Source organism: Lactuca virosa, chromosome 9, assembly GCF_052849685.1.
Source record: "Lactuca virosa cultivar CGN04683 chromosome 9, Lactuca_virosa_CGN04683_v6, whole genome shotgun sequence".
Taxonomy (NCBI): Eukaryota; Viridiplantae; Streptophyta; class Magnoliopsida; order Asterales; family Asteraceae; genus Lactuca; species Lactuca virosa.
The window spans coordinates 101,594,755-101,619,507 of record NC_136434.1 but is presented as its reverse complement, the minus strand read 5'-3'; positions in this window follow the sequence as shown (position 1 = coordinate 101,619,507).

Here is a 24,753-nt window from a genome sequence, read left to right as displayed (position 1 = left end):
ACAATGTCGGATCACTTATCGACTTATCGTTGGATTGGGTTCACCAAAAAAAACACCTTTAATATAAATTAAAGTAACTAATCAATAAGTTTAATTAAAAATAAAAAATATATTAATACAAAAATAATATAACTTATTTGATATAATAAGCTGTGATATGATATTAAGATACTAATTAAACGTAGCATTTATGAACAAAGAAAATTAATCAAAATAACCATTTTTTTCGGGGTAGTTATGTATGACTTCAAATGAGACAAGAGAATTTTTTGAGGGGTGGATTCCTAGTCGATCATTTTTTGTATGAAAAAAATATATTCTAAAATACAAAATAAATGAAAAATTATGAATACTATTTAATATTGATTTTGTAATTTTATTTAATGAAAAACATATAAAAAATTCGTTTTTTATATTATATGGATTTTTTTTTATAATTTTTAGAATATTTTAATATTTACACTATAAATATTCAAATAGAATTGTTAGAATATTCTAAGATTTTTTTAAAATTTTTATACTTCTTAGAATATTCTAATATTCTTCTAAAACTGTTATAATTGTTAGATATCATAATATTCTACTGGAGCTGTTATAATGTTTCATAATAATTTATTTATTTTATTTACTTATTTTTGAAAAAAATGATGAAATTAATATATATATATATATATATATATATATATATATATATATATATATATATATATATATATATATATATATATCAAAAGAGCAAATCAACTTTTTTTAAATATTACGATAATATATGCGTTTCAAATGTGAATACCATACAAAATACCGTAGTGACTATACCCAACTATCATGTTTTTTGAACATCAACTCATGCATCATGTTTTTGCATTTCTTTTAAATGAACATTTTGCACGCCAACATAATTAAATAACGATCTAATTTTCTAAATATTCTAATCTGATCATTAACGTTTTAATGTGTTAATAATTAAATTGAAGACTAAATAAAACTTGCATTTTAAATATAATGCAATAGGACTTGTATTGTGCCGTTTCAGAAAAGAAAGGACTTGTATTCTACAAGTTGTACGATACAAGTCACACAATATTTGTATGCATTTTTGGTCAACTAAAATTTAATTTGATCTTAAGTTTTGGAGGGTGTTGGTTGAATTCAGTTTTACTAGTTAAGTTTAAGGGTTACTCACCAATAAGATACAATATGATACTAAGAATTCTATAAAGAGATCTTTAATTGTTGTTAACTTTTGAAAAACTTCACACCGCCTTTCAAAAGTGAAAAGCCTATCAAGTCTTTTGCCAATACCTTTGCTAATTATGAAAGGCTTGATCCAATATGAGCTGTACAATATGAGCCCACAACTTAATAGAAAATGAATTTTGTGGATATTCATGACCTATGAGTTTACCTTTATTTGTTTCAATTTTAAGTTTAATTTGATCGACATTTTGTAGTATTATCATTATGTCAAATAAGGTTAATATGAAATCGACATGCTTCAAAATTTTAGAAAAAGAAAGATAAAATAGTTTAATTTTATCAACCATTTTCTATGAAATAGTAAAAAATTAGTCCAAAAATCAAAATAACCGTCAATTTTATTGATGACATCTAAAAATTAGTTAGCGATGTCATCTGTGAAATATGATGTCATCTACAAGCTAAGCTTTTTTCTGGAAATAAATATTCTTGGCCATTTCCTAGATATTTCTGTGAAATAGCATGTTTCATCCGGTAAAATGTAATTTACCATTTTGCAAATGTCAAATATTGCATTTTCAGTACAATTACAATTAACTAGACAATATTAACATTAAACCTACTACTTTTTATGAATTCAACCAACAATATTTACTTCATACTACCACCTTATTTAAATATTATATAAAATATTTTAGTCCTAGAATTTTCTTTTCTTATTCACATGTAAAATGAGTTCATGTAAATTTGGTGTTTGACATTACGAAGATAAATATGGTTATATTTGTTCCGATATCAGTCTATTTATGGACACCAATCATGTTGAACAACTATCGGCTAAGATGCACGATTATATAGTTAAAGTGATGATGCGGTCTGAAGAAGTCAACCATAAGGACTCATAAAAAATTGAATATTTAGGCCTCGTTTGTTTTTTAGCAAAAAGACTTTTTGGACACTTACATCTGCGGGCGGGTAGATGTTTACAAAAAAGACCGTTTGTTTTCTAGAAGACAAAAAAACTCAAAAAGACTTCTTTATCACTTCTTGTATGAAGGCTAGGGCTGTGCATGGGTCGGTTTGGGTTGGTTTTAGACCCAAACCCAACTCAACCCGTAAATGGTCGGTTTCTGGTTTTCAGAACCCAATGGAATCGGTTTCTGGTCGGTTCGGTTTCTCGGGTTCTAAGATCGGTTTGGGCGGTTTTTCGGTTTCTTGGGTTCAACCCATGCACTCAACAGTTTCTGCATTTACCTGAGACCTTTCCATCTATATAGAAAAAAAAATACAATCAACATCAACAGTTTCTGGAATTACCAAAAAATTTTGTTTTCAGATCATACACGAAAAAGAAATTCTGAATTTCAGCATCAAAAATCATAAGCAAACAGCCAATAACATCATAATTCATAATCAAACAACAACAATATTTCAACAACAATAATCTATATCGTAGGTTCATTCAGCTCTAAAATCACTAAATCAGCTACTGTTAAAATCAAACAACAACCATAATTTGCTGAATATTGATGTCTCTCTTTCTCTAGATGAACTATGAAGGTTATAATCAAACATTCAAACTCTAGATGAACCATGAAGGTTAATCAATGTTATAATCCTTAAGAGAAATTAGAAAACGAACTTGAGAAGTGAGAAGCGAGAACGGAGCGTCGAAGGCGGCGGTTTGGAAGAGTGGCGTCGACGGTTTAGGAATGGGGTTGTTGGAGTCGGAACTCGTCGGAGCAGCGGAGCTCCTGCTGCTGCTGGTTGCGTCGTCGATTTCGATCGGGGAAGGGGAGACGAGAAAATACGAATGGCGATAATGAGAATGGAAGACAGAAGTGGGAAACTGAGACCCCGATTTCGATTTAGTGATTTAGGGTTGTTATATTTTCTTTCCTTTTTTTAATATATATATATATATATATATATATATATATATATATATATATATATATATATATATATATATACCCAAATTAAATAAATATGAAATAAATATATCATGCATAACCACCCCAAAAACTTTTCTTGGCTCTGATACCATTCTATCGGTCATAACATTTAGAAGATAATGATAATAAGCAAGATATATTCTCTAAGAAATTTACAAGTTTTAATAAGTATGATTCAGAGACAAGACCAATGATTGGTTGGATTAGCGTAAAACGTGCAGATAAGGACGTACGTCGCGGTGCCGGACCACAATCATCGTCGAGACGATTCGCCTCTATTCATCGTTATTAAAACAAGTAAGTTTTCTTATAGAATTTTAAAGCAAAATTAATTAAATATGAATAAATTTTCACGCATACTATCCAAAAAATATATTCCTGGTAAAAATATCGACAATGAACAAGATTATGATAATCAAATAAATTCTATTGAAGAAACCGTTAATGGCATAGAACAAAGTTTGAATGATTGGACAATACCTAAAACTAATGTTAATACAATATATAGAATAGAAACTTTTGACTATTTTCAAGGTTATTCTATTAAAATGACAGAACAAACTTTGTCTATTGGTCAAAACCAACAAAATTTACATTTATTATCATCACGATCTATTCTAGAACATAGAATGAAATATAAATTTTTACATGTCGGTTTAGTCCAAATTGCTATCAAGCCTCTATTCAGACTTGGAATAGATGCCCCTGTTCTCCTTATTTTAAGAGACAAGAGACATAAAGATTTTCAAAATTCTATTTTAGCTATGGCTGAAACAAATATTGCTAACGGACCTATTTATTTCAATTGTTATCCAAATTTTTTTGTAGGGTTATTTGATAAAAATATTTTAGATACTTTAGTGTTAACTGTAGAAACAAAAAATTTAGAATTTAAAGATGATACAAAGCCTTTAGCAATAATTTATCGTGTTTGTTACAAAACTATGACAACTACACTTGAACCGAAAACATGTTTATCAAGTCCTAAAAATGAAACAATTATTTTTGAAGCAAATACTAACCATACCAAAGTCCACACACCAAAAATGTTAAAATGGTCTGATATAACTCAATCATGTAATTGGAATTTACAAAATGTTATCGATCCAAAACCACTAGACTCTTCAAAACAAATCTCAAATATTATAGAATATAATGATGGTTCAGTAGATATAAATTTTTCTTCCTTAAAAATTTCATCATCCAGATTATCAACTTCTTTTATCCCAGAAACAAGCTCTTCAAAATCTTCATTATCAAAGTCAAGATCTTTAAAACTAAAAACTATTGACTATACTAATTCTATTCCCAAACCATTATATCAAGATGATCAAAATAGTGAAAATAGTTTTCCTAGTTCTACTAAATCAGATTTTATTGATGAACTTCAAAATTTTAAACAACAAATATGAGTTCTAAAGTACAAATTAATTGTTCAAAAAATAATAAGCTTTGGGATAATATGTTAAAAAGACATTGGAAGATAAATTCTAATATATGCAAAACCATTCAACATTTAGAAGAAACTAGAACTCATGAAGATTATAATTTATACAAAATACTTCCATATACTAATAAATATAATAAACAAATAGAAAAAATTTCTAGGCTAACGATAGGAATAAAAAAAATACGAAAAATCACGAAGTCATAATTTAGAATCAATAAAACATATTTCTTCAATCCTAACAAAAACAACCTGTTAAAATGAATTTCTCGAATTTAGAATATCAAGTTGACTTTAATTACTTAAAAAATATTGAGTATTACAAAGATTACAATAATAAAAAAAGAGCTTGGCATGAAGAAAATTTCTCATACTACTTAAGATTTATCCATTTAGGCCTGTGGGAAGATTATGTTTTATCAAATAAAATCCATTCTCCTTTTTTTCAATGGTTTGAGTTAATTTATGCCCCTAAACATAAAATAAATTACCCATTTAAAAATGATTCTATCACCCCTCATTTTAAAGAAAAAAATATAAAGATATTATTTATAATAAAGAAATTATTGCTAATTTTCCACCAAAAGGAGAAATTATTATTAACGATATGTTTATTGCGACTCCTTTATTTCAAGCCCCAAATCAATTAACTACTGAAAAGGGTCTTCAAAAAATTATTTACCAAAATAATTATGCAAACGAAGCCTTATCTAGTATTACCGAGCATTTAGTTAAAATTGAAGAAAAAATTTTCAAAGACAAGAATGATAATAAGCAAGATATGGCAAGTGCTAGTAATATAAGTTTTGTTCCTTGTCAAATCGATGGTAATTTTAATCTAGGAAATATGGATTTAATTAACGAATTAGAAAAAAGACTTTCAAAACTTCATATTTCAAACACTAACAGTATTAATACTCTTACAAATGATGAATCTGAAAATAGTGATATTAATAGTGAAACAAATTTTGAAACTCTTGCTCAACAATTTGTTAATTTAAATGATGATATTAGTCAACTCACTAATGACTTTTCAAATCTTAATAAAATTCATCAATCAAAACGAAACACTTTCGGGAAAAATCCAAAACCAACCATAAGAAATTATTGGCATAGGCCCTCTCTTCCAGATGTTCAACTAGAAGAACGAACTTTTCAATTTGATCGCTCTCAATATGATGGTAATTCTGTTTATGAATGGAATGTTGATGGCCATTCTGAACATCAAATTATGAATATTGTACAAGAAATGACTATGGCTGCTAATGCTTATAAAGCTCATAATAATACTCAACTTCAAATTGTTAATATTATTACTTCTGGTTTTACTGGCAGTCTTAAAGGATTGTGGGATTTCTATATTTCACAAGAAGAAAAAGATTATATTTTATCTGCTAAGAAAACTATTATAAAACAAGAAAATAATCAACAAATACAAACGTTTGAAGATGATATGGTTAACACTTTAATTTTTGCTATTATCAAAAACTTTGTAGGAGATCCTACTACTTTTCAAGAAAAAACTTCAGAAATTTTAATGAATTTACATTGCAGAAAACTTACTGATTTTAGATGGCATAAAGATAATTATCTTGTTAAAGTTTTTTCGAGACCTGATTGTAAAGAGTCTTATTGGAAAGAACGTTTTATTGCTGGCCTTCTAAAACTCTTTGCAGAAAGAGTTAGACAAAAATTAAGAGAAAAATTTAATAATACCATCCCTTATCAAAATTTAACTTATGGAGATCTAATAAACTACATTAATAAAGAGGGATTAGCAGTTTGTGTTGATCTTAGGTTTAAGGAAAAGCTCAAAAAATATAGAATTAACAGTAAAAATGAATTGGGAAATTTTTGCCAACAATATGGTTATCAGCCCTTGAATGGTCCGTCTACTTCAAAATCTAAAGTATATAAGAAAAAATCTTCAAAATATTTTAGAAAAAAAGAATTATAATCTTCCAGAAAATTATAAAAAAGGCCAAGATTATGCGTCAAAATCTAAAAACCCTTATAAACCAAATTATAAAAAATCCAAAAGAAAATCAAAAGATATTATTATTTGTCATAAATGTGGGCGTAATGGTCATACAACTAATAATTGTTATGCTAAGACAAAAATAAATGAGTTAAATGTTTCTGATGATTTAAAAGAACAAATAAGAAAAATTATTTTAAATACTGGTTCAGATTCTGATGAAAGTATTTCTGATTTTCAAACAAATGATTTAAATATTCTCGAAAATACTACTTCAAGTTCAGAAGATTCTGATGTTTGCGAATGTATTAGTAAATGTCATTGTAAAAATTTAATCAATGTAATTACTAGTAGTTCTATTAACGTTCTTTCACAAGATGATAAAGATCTTTTAAACTCTCTTGATTCTATAAAAGATAAAAATATCCAAGAATTACTAATAAAGCAGATGCTTAATAAAACTAATAACATAACTCCTGCTAGTAATGAAAATTTTAATTTAAAAAATATATATGAAAGATTTACTGAAGCAAAGCCAATTTCTATGCAAGAACTTCAAGAAGAATTAAAAATAGTAAAACAAGAGATAAAAGAAATAAAAAATAAAATTTTAATTTTAGAAAAAGAAAAACCTTCTATTTTTAAAAACAAAAATATAGAAATTAATAAAGAAGAAGAAAATAAAATTGAAAATGTAACTATTGGTAAAATTATAAATAATCAAGTTTCTCAAAAATGGAACACTCAAATTACTTTAGTCAATAATAATTTTAAAATCAACCTAACTGCTTTAATTGATAGTGGTGCTGATATGAATTGTATTCAAGAAGGAATTATTCCTACACAATTCTATGAAAAAACTGCATCTAGACTTACTGGTGCCGGAGGTACAAAATTAATTGTAAATTATAAAGTTTCCGATGTTCATATTTGTAATAACCAAGATTACGGTTATAAAACTCATCTAATTTTAGTAAAAGATCTATCTTCTCCTTTAATTCTAGGAACACCTTTTATTACAAAACTATATCCTTTTATGGTTCATGATGATGGTATAAGAACCAATGTTTTTGGAAAAGAAATTATATTTAAATTTTGTGAACCTCCTCTATATTCAACGATAAATGTCCTTAATTATAAAACACAACAAGCCAAATATCTTATTAACGAAATAAATAGTGTTCGAATAACTAATCAATTAAATGATAATAATATTCAAAATAAAATAATAGGTTTAAAATTAAAATTTGAAAAAAAATATTTGTTCTAATATTCCTAATGCCTTTTGGAATAGAAAACAACATATTGTAAAATTACCGTATATAAAATTTTTTGATGAAAAGGATATTCCTTCAAAATCTAGAGCCATTCACATGAATAGTGAACTAGAAAGTCATTGTAAAAATGAAATTCAAGATTTAATAAATAAAAAACTCATAAGACCTTCTAAATCACCAATGTCTTGTTCAACATTTTATGTTATGAATGCCGCAGAATTAGAAAGAGGATCACCAAGATTAGTTATCAATTATAAACCTTTAAACAAAGTTTTGGAATGGATTCGTTATCCTATTCCTAATAAATGAAATTTGCTAAAAAAACTTTATGATTCAAAAATATTTTCAAAGTTTGATATGAAATCAGGATTTTGGCAAATTCAACTTCATGAGGAAGATAAATATAAAATTGGTTTTAATGTTCCCTTCGGGCATTTTGAATTGAATGCCTTTTGGATTAAAAAATGCCCCTTCTGAATTTCAAAATATTATGAATGATATCGTAACTCCTATAAGTAGTTTTGCTATTGCTTATATTGACGATGTCCTAATTTTTTCAAAATCAATTGATCAACATTTCAAACATTTAAATCAATTTTATGATTTAATTTATCAAAATGGTTTAGCTGTCTTTGCAGCAAAAATGCATTTATTTAAAAATGAAATTCGTTTTTTAGGACATGATATTGTCAAAAACACTATTAGACCTATTACAAGAAGCTTGCAGTTTTCTACTAAATTTCCTGATGAAATTAAGGATAAAAGGCAACTTCAAAGATTTTTAGGATGCTTAAATTATATCCATGATTTTTTCAAAGATTTAGGGATTATATGTTAACCACTTTATAATAGACTAAAAGATAATCCTGAACCATGGACTCAAAAACATACAGATATAATTAAATATATAAAACAAAAGGTTCCTACTTTGCCATGTTTAAATTTACCTCATCCCAATGCCAATATCATAGTTGAAACCGATGCTAGTGATATTGGATTCGGAGGAATTCTAAAACAAAAATTTGTTAACTCAAAAGAAGAATAATTGGTTCGATATTACTCTGGTGCATGGAATGATACACAAAAAAATTATTCAACTGTCAAAAAGGAAATTTTAAGCATTGTTTTATGTATTAAAAAATTTGAAGATGATTTATTTATGAAAAGTTTTTTATTAAGAATAGATTGTCAATCTGCAAAAACTATTCTAGAAAAAGATGTGAAAAATATTATTTCAAAGCAAATTTTTGCGCGATGGCAAGCCCTCTTAAGTAACTTTGATTTCGAAATAGAATTTATAAAAGGAGAAAATAATTCGCTTCCTGACTTTCTTTCTCGAGAATTTTTGCAGGGAAAATGAGTTTGTCGTCCTCTTCCAAGCATGATGACAAGAAGCCCTTCTCTCAAAAGCTTGTTCCATTTCAAAATCAAAATCGTTTTTCTCCTTTAACTCCTACTTCTAAGAATTCACAGCTTTATTCTAATATCCTTCAGTCAAAACTTGTTACTCCAAAAGTTACTCCAACAAACACGATAAGCCCTTTTGTAAAACCTTTCACTCCTCAAACTCAAAATTCTGTGACTCCTAGCCCTCCTACAAAAACTCCTTATGTTCTTAATCCAAATTTCTTAAGAGTTCAAATTCTTGAAGATTTTCAAATCCATAAGTTACATCAAGGTTTTCATATTCTCACAAATCATCTCTTTGGTCAAGGGAAAACCTTTTATGTTGATTCATATAAAACTCGAGAATATTATCAAGCTATTTTGCAAGAATCTGGTTCGGTCAATTTTGTTCATCGTTCTAATTCAAAAGAGGGAAACATTGATTTTAGCAAAGCTCATATCATCAAAATCATTTCTCCAGAAAGTTGGGTTCCAAACCTTCATTTTGAAAAACCTCTTATAAGTTATCCTGCTTATCCCAGATTTTCTTACTATGATTATCAAGATGCCTGGACTAAGGCGTTCTTTATTCGGAATTATTCACACTCATGGTTTATCTTCTTTGATTTGAACTTCAATTGTGAATACCCAAGATGGTTTATCAATTGGTACAAATATATGGGAATTCTTCCAAATTGTTTACCAAAAGAAATTTACGATGGATATCTCAAATTTAAAGAATTGTTTATTCAACAAATTCCAGAATTTGAATATATGCTACAATTCACTATGATATTCAAAGTTTCATGGATAATGTCTTGGACTTTTCATTATCAAGAAGCAAAGGATTCCTCTCCTCCCTGGCTTAATCGACAATTTCGCTCAAAATGGTGGGATAAAATGAAGATTTCTCAAGCCGGTGAACAAGCAGTAATTAAATATTGTCAAGAAATATATATTCAAAAACCAGAGGTTGAAGCCACTTTTATCAAAAGTCTTCCTCAAAGTGATGTGGATCTAATTTCAAGAATTAAAGATGCTGCTACCTCTTCTCTTGAAGAACTTCAAAACTTACTTCAAGAAATTCGTCAAACTCCATCGGTTTCTGACGATTCTCCAAAATCTATAAAGAATGGTTTATTTCAAGACGCTCAAGACCCTTTTGATGATCCTTATGAAGAATAATAAATTCTTATCATTAAATTTGGTGTAATACCTTCAATGTAGGGTATTTCGTTTCTTCTATTTATCAAATTCATTATTTTCAAATACGAGTGTGTATATACTGTGTGAATATACACTATATGTATTTATAGTGTATAAAACAAATATTATCAAATTTATTATCAAAATGGATAATATGAAGACAAAAAACTTTAGAAGATGCTCTATGAAGACATGCTTTATCAAAAGGTGATATTTATTGATTACAAACGACAATTTCTTCAAAAGATGAAAGTGACAACCACTTAAAAATAATTGATTGGCCATTGAATCATACGGCAAAATTTCACTACAAGATTTCAAGGTTTTGAAGACTTCAAGATGAATATAAATAGACATCATATGTCAGTAGAAGGTGGCAAGCAAAAAATATTCATTCTCTAAAAAATGTTCTTCTCATGTCTAAAAAATCTCCAAGAGTCTCTCTTTCTACTAGTAGATGTTCAAAGTCTCTAGATTTTCAGATAATTCTTTCTCCAGATGTATGTATTGATTGTAATTCAAGCTTAATACAAGAAGGTACTATCTAAAATATTTTATTCAATTATTATATTGTTGTTATTAAATTTATTTCTCCATGATAGTTTCATTTCGAGTTATTCTAACTATTAATTCTACAAGATTTGAAATTTTGTTAAAATAGTACTCGTTTTTAATAATCAAATTAATCAAATTCATGCTTGAATTTTATGTCTAACAAAATTTTGATGAATTGTATTCCTAATAGAGATATTCTTTTAAGAATACAACGAATCCAAGAATCTATAAATAATTCTGAGCAAAATCTCAAGGATTCCTACAAACCTACTAATCTAGGTACGATTTTAAACAATAATCATATTCATGATGTTAGACAGTTCATAAGAGCTAGTATTAAAATTCGTTACAAACAAATACGTTATTTAAAAACAAAACTATTTGTTTTCTAAAAATGATATTTATGTCTTCTAAATGTTATGACTGATAGAATGGTATCAGAGCCAAGAAAAGTTTTTGGGGTGGTTATGCATGATATATTTATATATATATGGGTCGGTTTGTCGGTTTTAGGTATGGGTCGGTTTCTCGGGTTGGATGAGTCGGTTTCTGGGTCAAAACCGAAACCGAACCCGATTTTTCAGTTTTTAAAAAATCTAAACCCTAACCGTCGGTTTTGCTTCGGTTTCGGTTTCGTCGGTTTTAATCGGTTTCTCGGTTTCTTGGTTTGGGTTTGCTCACCCCTAATGAAGGCATAGAAAAATACTTTTGGTCCACGTCTTCTGCCACAAATACGAAAAAAGACTAAAACATTTTACCACTTCCAAAACCAACACCACCTTAATAAACATGTATACGTTCTCCGGCATAGGTGAAAGAAAATGAAGAATATGTGGTTGATACTAAGAAAAAAAATTAAAAGAGATAGAAAAGTAGATTTATGGTGTGCATGTGGACATTGACGGGCTTGTGGCAGAATGAAACCGTCTTGCAAATATTGTTACAATTAGAAGTGGTTTTATTGGCCGCACAAAAGTAATTTATAATTTCTCCGTATTTGGCCCACAATTTAAGTTTATAATCAATGTAATAATAACAATTTAATTTTTTTTTTTTTGAAACGGCAAATCTAACCTACTCATAAACTACACCTTAAATCCACCTATGTTCACAACGAGACTTGAACCCTCAACCTCAAGGAGGGAGGGCAACACCGGATACCGCTGCCGGCTGGGCAGAAGGCCTTTGGTTAATAATAACAATTTAATAGGTTCGCAATGTTATTCTATTGATTTGTATTGTTTTGGTTTAACCGTTTAAGTAATGAGAAAAAAATAATGTCTTTCATGAAATTTATGTTTTCTTGTTTCACAAAATATAGAAAGTTATCAACACAAATATAAATTATATATAAGTGTTACACACACAAATGTTAGGCACAACATCCTATCATAATAAAATGGGATTTGCAAAAAAAAGAAAAAAAAAACAAAAAAAAACCCAAAAAATAAAAGTTACCCTAAAGCGAAAAAAACATAGTTGATACTTGTGTTATAGTTGCTATGATCAAAGGATGATTTGACACCAACGACTTTAAAAACATGCAAAGAAAGACATTGCAATATCCAAAGGGCCTCTCGTGTTGAAGCACCCCCTCAACCGAAACAAAATTAATAATGATAGGTCGTCATGGTAAGTAGGGGTGTTCAAAATATCCGAAAACCGAAAAACCAAACTTTAAAACCTAAAAACCGTATCGATTTTCAGGTTAACCAAATCGATATTTTTGATTGTTCGGCTTGGTGAACCGAACCAGTAAAATCTTTGGTTTTTCGGTTTGGTTAAGGTTCCTGTTTTTTGCCACAGACGATTAACCGAAAAACCAAAATTTTGTTTTCTATTTTTAAAAAAATTGTTTATGTTTAGTTGTTTAAGTTAATATTAAATTATTTACTAGAAATTTCCAATTACAATTGAGGATCGTCATTTTATTTACATTTTCCACTTTAAACCAATAATGATCATCATTAACATTTGTTATAAATATATATAGGTTGATATAGATTAAATTGTTATTTGCATTTCACAATCATTTTACATAAATAACTAAATATTTGACTATCTTTTATCAATTAATTAAAAAAATGTTTATGTATTAATTGATATTATTTTCCATGTTCCATGGATATTTGATAGTCCATTCTAATTTCATTATAATAAGAAACAACATAATTAAACAAATTATTATGGATTATTCATTGTCATTCTTTATTATTTAGGAAATTTGTTATGATGTTTGGTAATTTTAATATATTTTTATTAATTAGTAATGGCTAATTGGTTAACCGCATAACGAAACCGAAAAAACCAGTTAACCGAATACCGATTAACGTGATTTTTCGGTTTAGGTTTAGATTTAAGAAATGAATGAACCGATAGTCTCGATTAACCTTCCGATAGTCACTCGACTCGCTGAGTCAACCCTACACTCAACGGGTTATCACAGTTCGCGAATCACGGGGCAACCCGACTCGACTCATCGAGTCCACTTATGGACTCGGCGAGTTGCTTCCATAACAACTCTCAAATGACCTTCTGAGGTCAGATCTACTTCTCTAAACTATAGATCTGACTTCCCCACAACCAATAACCACGTAAAGGTCGAAACTTGACTCACATGCAATGCACCCAAGGCTCTCCTTGGTGAAATGGCTTCTAAAATGGCAACCTAGTCTCTTTCCCCCCATAAACCAACATAAAGCAGAATGGGGAAGGCTCTCTGGAACTCTATGGGTCCATATCCGAGGTCTAACACAGCAAGGGACCATAAACTCAACTTATCAAGCACTAAAAGGTTATAGAAAACCCTAGATCATAGATCTTAACCCAAAACAGAAAGGAAATTCGATTTGATACCTCAACAGTGTAGATCTGAACTTGAAAACCCTGGATCCACAGCTCCCTTGACCTCCTCTTGCTGGAAACAACTTCTCCTTTGCTAAATCACACCAAAATCGATCAAAATGGCCTTATTACTCTCTCAACTCGCTCAAGCTATCAAGTGGCACTCTCTCTGGACAGGTAGCCGCACAAGAGGGCTATAAGGTCCTTTAAATAGGGATCAGGCCCGGGGATTTAGGGTTTCAACCCACAGCGTGCACTCGTCGAGTCCCCCCTTTCCGACTCGTCGAGTCCGCTCATTAATCCAGTCAGCAAACGCGATCCTACTCGACGAGTCCAAGCGTCAACTCATCGAGTCCCTCTCTTTTACTCAAAAACATGATCAAACATAATACCTGGAAATCTGGATGTTACACCGGCTGATCGTACCCTCTGTGTCCTCCCTTACTTATTTTGAAAACCATTTGAAAACTATTTTTGAAAATCTCTCCTTAATTTGAGACTGGATTCACACGAATGTTCCTCCAATTCACTCAAACCAAGGCTTTGATACCAACTTGTAACGACCAAAAATTTCGACCAATTTAAAACATTTTATTTCATTCAAAAACCATTAAGTTCATACATCTTATTTTCAAAATAGTTTAAACATCAGAGTATCCCCCAGAACCATATCATATAAATCATAAAACATGAGCGGTACGATCACGCCTTCGCCTTGCCACGATCTCCTGAAGCACCTGAAACAATAAACCACAACTGTAAGCCCGAAAGCTTAGTGAGTTTCCCCCAAAGCACCCATACACACATAAACATACGCATACAACAAATAACAACATACTACGGGTCCAATCAACCTTCCGGTTGGAATACCCCTGGCCCTCAACCATCGGGTTGGAATGCCTACATACTACGAGCCCAATCATCCTACCGGGATGGAATACTCTCGGCCCACAACCATCGGGTTGGAATGCCCATACACCTATACGTACAACAATAACTACTATGGGTCCAATCATCTCGCAAGATGGAATACCCCAGGCCCCTCAACCATCGGGTTGGAATGCCAACATACTATGAGTCCAATCATCCTACCGGGATGGAATACTCCTGGCCCACAACCATCGGGTTGGAATGCCCCACTTCCTATACATACAGTAACTACTACTATGGGTTCAATCATCTCGCAAGATGGAATACCCCAGGCCCCTCAACCATCGGGTTGGAATGCCAACATACTATGAGTCCAATCATCCTACCGGGATGGAATACTCCTGGCCCACAACCATCGGGTTGGAATGTCAACCTACCCTCGCAAACATGCACACATAACAGGCAACCACATAATACTCTACAGAACCAACATACTAGGGCCCTATCATCCTACCGGGATGGAATACCCTCTGCTACTGCTCAACATACATAACCCGCAGGTAACCTCCTACCAGCTTACATAAGGCAAGACCAACTACAGGTCTATAAACAACCACTACCCAATTACCAGGGCGCTGATCCAACAGAACTAGCCATCACTTAACTATCCATTCCTCTAGGATACTAAGCTAACAAGGCATATCCTCGTATCATTATCCTATCTACCAGGATACTAGCAAGCATATCATCACATAACATAACAAGCTCTAAACAACAATTCAAAGGGCCGGCCTTGGTGCCTTAGACCCTTGAGTATAGTGAGGGTAACTCACCTGAAATGAAGAACCGAACCACGGAAGCACACACCTGAAGCACTGCTCCAAACTCCAACACCTATTGCCATCAATGGACCATTGACATAAATAACCAATTACCATAACACCCTTGAAGGTCAAAGTCAAAGTCCAGGCCAAAGTCAAACTTCCTGACTGACCCTACTCGTCGAGTCAACCCGTTGACTCATCGAGTCCTTATACTCTGAAAACTCTTAGAACACGACTCAACTCGTCGAGTCACCCCAAGACTCGTCGAGTCACCCCAAGACTCGTCGAGTCCAACGATCTCCGAGTCCCATCCTGTCCAACGCACTGAGTCACCCCTCGACTTACTGATTTGCGTCTTAACCAGAAGAGGTTAGGGGTTCTGCGACCTGACTCGCCGAGTCCAAGAACAGACTCGCCGAGTCCAAGGCAATCTTCAACAGACTCGCCGAGTTGTTCTTCAACTCGCCGAGTCCATGCACATGCTCATACAACTCGTCGAGTACACCCATGTGACTCGTCGAGTCTCTCCAGTTCTCAATCCATACAGAGGCTTTTCGAGCCATGCAGGGGCTCCAATCCATAAATCCACTCTTCTACATTCTAACCCTTACATAAAGTTGCAAACTTTACGTGAAACCAAGGAGATATAGGCCCAAAACACTCTAGGGCTAGGGTTCATGACAAAGGGGCTTTACCAACAGCTCTTAGACAGAAGCTTTATGACATTTTGGACCATCACAAGCCTAGATCTAAAGTAGCAACCTCAGATCTAAGCCTCTAACTCGAAATAGCTCTCAATCATACCAAGAATGCCCCAAATCTCAAATGATAATAGATCTAGATGCAAAAGAGCCCAAGCAACAGATTATTACCTCCAATATAAGCTCCAACTGAAGTAGATCCCGGATCTACACCACTCCTTTGCAGCAAACCTCTTGATCTTCAAGCCCCTTTCCAAGATTTTCTCCTCCAAAGCTCTATTCTCTCTATTAATGGAAGCTCACTCGATTCTAGGGTTTCTGGATCTCAACAGGGTAGCAAAGAGGCAGGGTGGGTTATAATGTGCTTTATATAGGGCACAACCCCCGGCATTAGGGTTTTCTCTCTTCAGCACCAACTCGTCGAGTCCAAGCCGCCGACTCGGCGAGTTGGCCACTTAAACCGCGATAGAATCCCGCTCCGACTCGGCGAGTAAGCGGGCCTACTCGTCGAGTCCCTTTCCTAAATTTACCCTTTTGGCCCTTCATTGAACAATTGAAATTTGGGGTGTTACATTAGCATAGTTGTTATTCATTTTTTGTGCATTTCATCCAATTCATGCTAGTCTCTAGAACAACCTTATTTGCATGCTTTCATGTTCTTTTCAGGTAAACTGGAGGTTAGAACGCGCTTTGGGAGGTGCCGGGAAGCATTGGTGAAGATTTCGGAATGACCAGGCGAAGAACGGAAAAGTTGGAAAAATCAAGTTTGGATTCGGAGTCAGAGGAGTACACGTGTCGTGTTGGATTTACACTGAAAAGTGGGCACGGGGCGTGTTTGACCAAGAAGAAGTTGTTGACCATGCTGAACACGGGTCGTGTTAGTTTAGTGCAAATCAACACGGGCCGTGTTAGCTGCTGAACACGACCCGTGTTAGTTTAGTCTATTTTGACACGGCTGTATTCGACCTAAAAACTGCCTTTTGACAGTTTTTCCTATCTTTCATATTACGGGATAAGGGGCATTTTGAGACACACTTAATGTCAGGGCATTATTGGAGAGGGTATATCGAAGTCTTTTGCAAGGATTTGATCATTTATCATTTGGAAACATTATTTCTCTTATTTGTAAGTTGTAATTGCACATTATTTCCATCTTTTAACTTGTGATCTTGTTCTAGCCATGTGTGGCTAGAACCCTAGTTTCTCTAACTTCGTGTTTTGACTTCTTGGTTGTGATTTCAATCATATGAATTGATGTTTAATTTTAATTTATATCTAGTGAAATTGATTTTGCTTCAATCGAATGTTTGATTCTAATTGTGATTCTTATTGGCCATTTGAATTAGGGTTAGGTCATTCAAGTTATTCATTTTGCAAAATCCGTAATTGTTTTGTGAATTGGACTAAGTAACAAGCATTAAATTGATTTCCATTGAATGAATTTAGTGTAAATCTTTTCACACACTTTTACACTCCCGAGCTTGTGAGGAGTATTGGGTGTTGTTGGGAACATTCACATAAAGCTTAATGCAATCTTTTAATCTAATTCTAAGAGCTTGTTTAGATTAGGTTAGTAAGGTTAGGGTTAATCAAAGAGCTTGTTTTGGTTAATTAATTTGGTGAATGGGAACTGTTAGAGCTTGGTAACACTTTCAAGTACCAATTTAGATTGAATTGAGCAAATATCATGTTATCTTGGAATCGCATTGCTAAGTTGTCATACATAGAGTTGGAGTCGTTACAAATTCTGAGTTTAATTCACTCATTTAGCTGATTACTTGTGTATTTAAATGTTTGTTTTAATCAATGCATTCTAAACCCCCCTCTTTACTGTTGGTGACCATAGTACCTTGCGCAAAGAGGTATAGACTAATTATCTCGTGTCTTTGTGAATCGACCCTACTTGCCTTGTACTACCTTTTAGTGCAATATAGTGGGATTCTTTTGGAGTATATCGTACCCATTTATTTGTTGGGTTTGACACGCCTAACAAATTGGCGTCGTTGCCGGGGACACGGTGTTACTAATTGTTTTATGCCAAGATCTTTTCGTACAGGTACGTCATTGCCAATTGACTCAGAGATAGAGAAGACTACAAAGAGGTTACGGATGCAAGCCAAGCTTCGTAAGAGGCAACCGGGTTCCGGGACTTCTTCATCATCTACCCCTACGGTCATTAACATTTGGGAGGATATAACCCTCTCAAGTGTGTCCGCATCTGAAACAGAAACTCTATCACTCTCACCACAACCATCCTCACCCATAAATATCACTCCACCATCTTCACCTACTCATAACATCCCAAACTCTACACCCACATAAACTTCAACCACTACTCATACCATGGGAGATAACCATGGAGGGAACCCACCTCCAAATCCACCACCCGAGCAAACCCTTAGCCAATGGGCAAGGCAAGAGGTTACTCAACAACCTCTTTGCATCACATATCCGACAACCACCAACTTAGAACTAAAATCCGGGCTCATCCACTTAATCCCAACCTTTAGAGGCCTGGAAAATGAAGATCCTCACAAGTTCCTCACTGAGTTCCATGTTGTGTGTGTGGGCATGAAGCCACACAATGTCACGGAGGATTAAATTAAGCTTAGGGCATTCCCCTTCGCAGTGCAAGATGCACCAAAAGACTGGCTCTATGACCTCCCACCGGGGACGGTTACTACTTGGGTAGATCTTGCACGCCTCTTTTTGGACAAATACTTCCTAGAGATGAAAGCTTCAGCCTTACGGAGGGAAATCCTTGGGATCAAGCAACATAAGAAAGAAGTTTTCACACATATTGGGAGAGATTCAAGAAACTTTATGCCCGATGTCCAAAGCATGGAATCACTGAATACCAGCTCCTCCAATACTTCATTGAAGGAATGACTCCAATGGAAAGAAGGCTTCTTAATGCCTCCAGTGGCGGATCTTTACCCGATAAGACTCAAACCGAAATCAGCAATCTAATCAAAAACATGGCTGAAGATTCTAAGCATCCAAGTCATGATGAAGAATGGTACACGGATGCACCCCGAGGTGTAAAGGAAGTCCAAACTCATCAAATTGAAGCTCAATTGTCTAAGCTTACAAAAATGGTTATGATGCTAGCTAAAGACAAGGGTGTGCAGCCCACACCCCGCCCTTGTGGTATTTGCACTAAAGTGGGGCACCCAACCGACATGTGCCCTCAACTTCAAGATGAGGATTATGAAGAAGCAAAAGCCATGGGTGGCTTTCCTGGGTCAAATCAAAGGGGATATGAGCAGCCACGGGGTGATTAAAGATGGAACAACAATCAAGGTTGGGGAGGAAATCACCAGGGAAGTTATCAACCAAGTCAACCACATCAATACCAACAAAAACCACATTTTCCACCACAGAACTTACAGCCAAGGCAACCACAACACCCTCCTCAATAAGCGGGTTCATCAAGTATGTCCTTAGAGGACATAGTGAAGAGTTTGGCAACTAGTACACAAGCTTTCCAACAAGAAACAAACGCAAGCATAAAGAACTTAGAGCAACAACTTTCACAGCTTGCTAATTCCGTAAGCAAACTAGAATCTTAAGGAAAGTTGCCCGCCCAAACTGAAACGAACCCAAGGCACAACGTGTGTTCCATCACATTGAGAGGCAGAAAGTGTTACAATGGTCCAAAAGTGTCGGTTGATCAAGAGGGAGAAGAAATAGTGGTCGAAGAGGCAACCAAACAAAAGAAGAAGGAAGATAAAACAACCGAAAAGAAGCCCTTCGTCACTGAGTCTAAAGCCACACCTGCTCCATTTCCTGAAAGATTAAAGAGCACGAAGAAAGAACGGGAGGAGAGTGAGATTATGCAAATGTTCAAAAAAGTTCAAATCAACATTCCACCCCTCGGGGCCATCAAGCAGGTACCTAGATATGCAAGGTTCCTTAAGGATCTTTGTGTATCTAAAAAGAAATTAAAAGGAAACCAAATTGTAACAGTTGGGGAGAATGTATTTTCTCGGTTTTGCAAAAGATGATGCCCTCGAAGTGCAAGGATCCCGATGTCTTTACCGTGCCATGCAAATTGGGGAATCTTCATGTACCTCGAGCCATGCTCGATCTAGATGCATCCATAAATGTAATACCATATTCTATTTTTAAATCGATTGGTGTAGGAACATTGAGCAAAACCAGTGTGATCATCCAACTTGTTGACCGCTCTTTGGTACACCCAAAGGGTGTATTAGAGGACGTGTTAGTGCAAGTCGATGAATTTATTTCCTCGGCTGATTTTTATGTCCTAGATATGGGAGATTATGACTCTCCAAGTTCAAGTTCCATACTTTTGGGTAGACCTTTTCTTAAAACTTCTAAAACAAAAATTGATGTCTACAACGGAACTTTAAGTATGGAATTTGATGGTGAAGTTATCAACTTCAATGTTCATGAAGCAAAAAAGGTTCCTTCCGATGTTTAATCTGTCAATCTTGTGAATTTGATCCAGCCCTCAACTAAAAAGGGTTTAAACTTGTCTAACAATGAATTTCTAGAGTTAGTTTTGTCACGAAAATTAGACAGGAACAAAGCCAAAGAGATTACAAAGGAGTTCGATATGAATAATGAGGTGCTGGAGATTTTGGAGTTTATTGATGACAAGAAGCATATGAGGATTGATGATATGGAACCCAAGCCACTTACTACCAAAGCCAAATTCCTTCCACCGGTGGAATAAGCACAAGATTCGGGAGCAAAAACTCCACGGACCCTTTAAAGAATATACATGTCGAGAAGGAGAGCACTCAACCATTCATCAACTCAAATAAAATATCGAAGAAGGGAGAGAAGGAGTTGATAACCCTGCTTAATAAATACCAAATAATGATCAAGTGGACAGTCTCTGATATTAAGGATTTAAGTCCTTTTTGGTTTGTGCGAAAAAAGAAAGCCAAAGAAAGGGTGACTGTCCCATTGAAGGAGATGACGAGAAAGTTGATGTGTTGGAAAGGCCGACCTACTTAGAACAAAGCATAAACAAGGACGACTAACCGGGAGGCAACCCGGGGCTATTTTTGTCTTTTTCTTTAAAAACATTTCCATTTCTTTGAAGTTTTTGGTTTTTAATGTTCCAAATGCATTTAAACATGTTTTTAAATCACCAAACGGACCTCGGGATGCAAAACCATTTCGTTTGAATGAGAGGGGATTTTTGGGTTCAAAAAGTGGGAAGTGGCAAACAGAGCCATACACGACCCGTGTTCATTTTTGCCTTATATTGAACACGGGTCTTGTTCAAGCGAGGCAAACATTTTCGTAGTCAGAGGGGTACACGGCCCGTGTTCATTTTTGCCTTATACTGAACACGGGTCGTGTTCAGCCATTTTCAGAATTTTAAACCCCCAACACGGGTCGTGTGATTTTACACTAAAAGAACACGGACCTTGTTTGTGTTGCAGAACAAATGTGTTTTAAGTCTAAAAATCAGTTTTTATCACCCCCATTCACCCATAACTCACCCCCAAAACAATTTCTCTCTTCCAAGATCCCCTAGGTCCAAAACTTTCACTATTTGTTTTGTGCTTTTGGGCTTGATACTTCATGTAGGCAAGCTTGGGGAGGTTGAAGAGGAGGTTCTCACCGCCAACTGCAAGGCTCCAAGAACGATTCGGTAAATTCTTTCCATATCTTTAATCGTTCATATTTGGCTTTAAAATTCATTATGTGTGCACTTGTGACTGTTTTAGACTCTTACCCAACCCGACTACCACCCCCCACCACCTTCCGATGATTAGATAGGTTGTTCCGCCCTCTCCAAGCATCGGGGATGATGCTTATATTCAAGCTTGGGGAGGGGTAGTGTTGTACATTAGGATCACCTCCATGCATTAAATTTCCAAAAAAAAAATCCAAAAACATTTTTTCGTTTATGTTCTTAGTTTCCATTTTTTTTCTTCCTAGTTTCTTAAAAAAAAAACAAAACATCTCCATGCATTTTCATTTTAATGCATTACATTTAAAAAAAATTATGCGAGATTATGACACTCTTTACATTTGATAGCTCCATGAAGTGGGAAAACGAAAAAATCAAAATGAAAAAAAAAATCCGAAGCGACCGGATAGTTACCGGAAGTGTAGAATCAGTTGTCATAACTAGGGGACCCAAACACCGTAATTCGATACCCCAACCTTAGATAATAAAATAATGGGCATATTGAAACTTTTTTGTGGGCGGTAATAACAGCTTTAGGATGATTTGCTTTTGAATGTTTAAAAAGAATCATTATTGACAACTCTGAACCCACAGAACACGGACCTATTTGTTGACACGCGTTACCCTTGCGGTAACTGAGAGCTTAAGTATCAGATCCACACAGTCAAGAAAGAAGAATGGGTACAACTGTCATATCCAGTACCCAAATCAAAATTTCAAGTACTCAATCGAAGAAATTTTCAGAAATTCAAAAGTTGATTGAAGAACTCAAGCTCAAAACGAAGATACAAATCCAAATTCAATCAAATCAGAAGCCATCTCAAAGTCAAATCTGGCGAATGAAGAACTGTGTGATATGATACTTGTGGCTCTCGAAAAAGTGAAAGCATAGGAGTTGGGCCCCTTCGGGTGGGCTCACTGCTTCAGCGAAAGCTGATTTGCCGTGACGGGTTCTTAAGGATGCGTCGATTCTGATTCTTGACCATCTAGTCTTAAGGACATAAGATCCCGAACTGTGTTATTTTCGCTCATAAAGCTAATTAAGGTAGAAAGTTTAAATACAACTGTGGTTAGGTTATTGGGTTACACCGTTTCGTGGTCTTCCTCACTTTGGGAGTCTGTGATATGTGGAAGGTAGCAGGATGGTCGCCTAGGTATTAATGATTGGAGCCCCATCGATGTAAAGTCTGATCGTATTTATATATTTATAAAAATAGATAAATTACTTGTGTTCTGAAATTTTTCTTTGGTTCATTTTGTTTCTTAAGTATCTTTTGTACATGTGTTTCTTTTTCATGGTTTTCATTGCATGTTCATTCTTAGCTTTTAGGATCTTTATGTTCCCTTTTTGCTTTATGTTTCTTTTTGCTATCTAGAAGTCATCCTGCTTCGTCCGATTCTTGTTCTTTCTTGAGGACAAGAAAGGTCTAAGCTTAGGGAGATTTGTTAGGTGCATTTTGTGCACCTTTTTGCACACCTTTTGATCCCTTTTATGCATCTATTTAGCATAGTTGTTATTCATTTTTCGTGCATTTCATCCAATTCATGATAGTCTCTAGAACATCCTTATTTGCATGCTTTCATGTTCTTTTCAGGTAAACCGGAGGTTAGAACGCGCTTTGGAAGGTGCCGGGAAGCATTGGTGACGATTTCGGGATGATCGGGTGAAGAACGGAAAAGTTTGAAAAATCAAGTTTGGATTCGGAGTCAGAGGAGTACACGGGTCGTGTTGGATTTACACTGAAAAGTGGGCACGAGGCATGTTTGACCAAGAAGAAGCTGTTGACCGTGCTGAACATGGGCCGTGTCAGTTTAGTGCAAATCAACATGGGTCGTGTTGGCTGCTGAACACGACCCGTGTCAGTTTAGCCTATTTTGACACGGGCCGTGTTCGACCCAAAAACTGCATTTTGACAGTTTTTCCTATCTTTCATATTACGGGATAAGGGGCATTTTGAGACACACTTGATATCAGGGCATTATTGGAGAGGGGATTTCGATGTCTTTTGCAAGGATTTGATCATTTATCATTTGGAAACATTATTTCTCTTATTTGTAAGTTGTAATTGCACATTATTTCCATCTTTTAACTTGTGATCTTGTTCTAGCCATGTGTGGCTAGAACCCTAGTTTCTCCAACTTTGTGTTTTGACTTCTTGGTTGTGATTTCAATCATATGACTTGATGTTTGCTTTTAATTTATATATACCACACAATAGATGTGAGAGACATTTGAACAAAACTCCCTCTCTTTCTCTCTCTCTCTCTCTCTCTATATATATATATATATATATATATATATATATATATATATATATATATATATACACACACACACCAGGTGTGAGTCCCATGTACTATACAGATTGCTAAAAAAAGTTTAATATCAATGTGTAAACATTAAACATGTTTTTTTAAATTAATACTTTTACATAAATACAAACGAACTGATGAATAAGTAAGTAATTGAATTATTTAAAAAAAAATATTGACATGTTTTAAACAATTGCACTAAATATCAAGGTCTAAACATTATTTATTTTTTAAAGTAAGCTTCTTAACCAGCTACAACGTAAATGATGAATAAGGAGACAATTGAATATATACTGATAAAAAAGTTATTGACATATTGTAAATAATTGTTATGAATCATAAATTTCCAAAGACATATTTGAATACAACATTAGATTTCATATTGCTAATTTTATCGTCAATGTCTAAAATTAATATTTTTAATTCATTTCTGTTTTTAACTTTGGAGAATGCAACATACACTGGTTGTCTAAAAAACCCAACTTCAATTAATGAACCAATAGGATTATATCTGTCGATAATG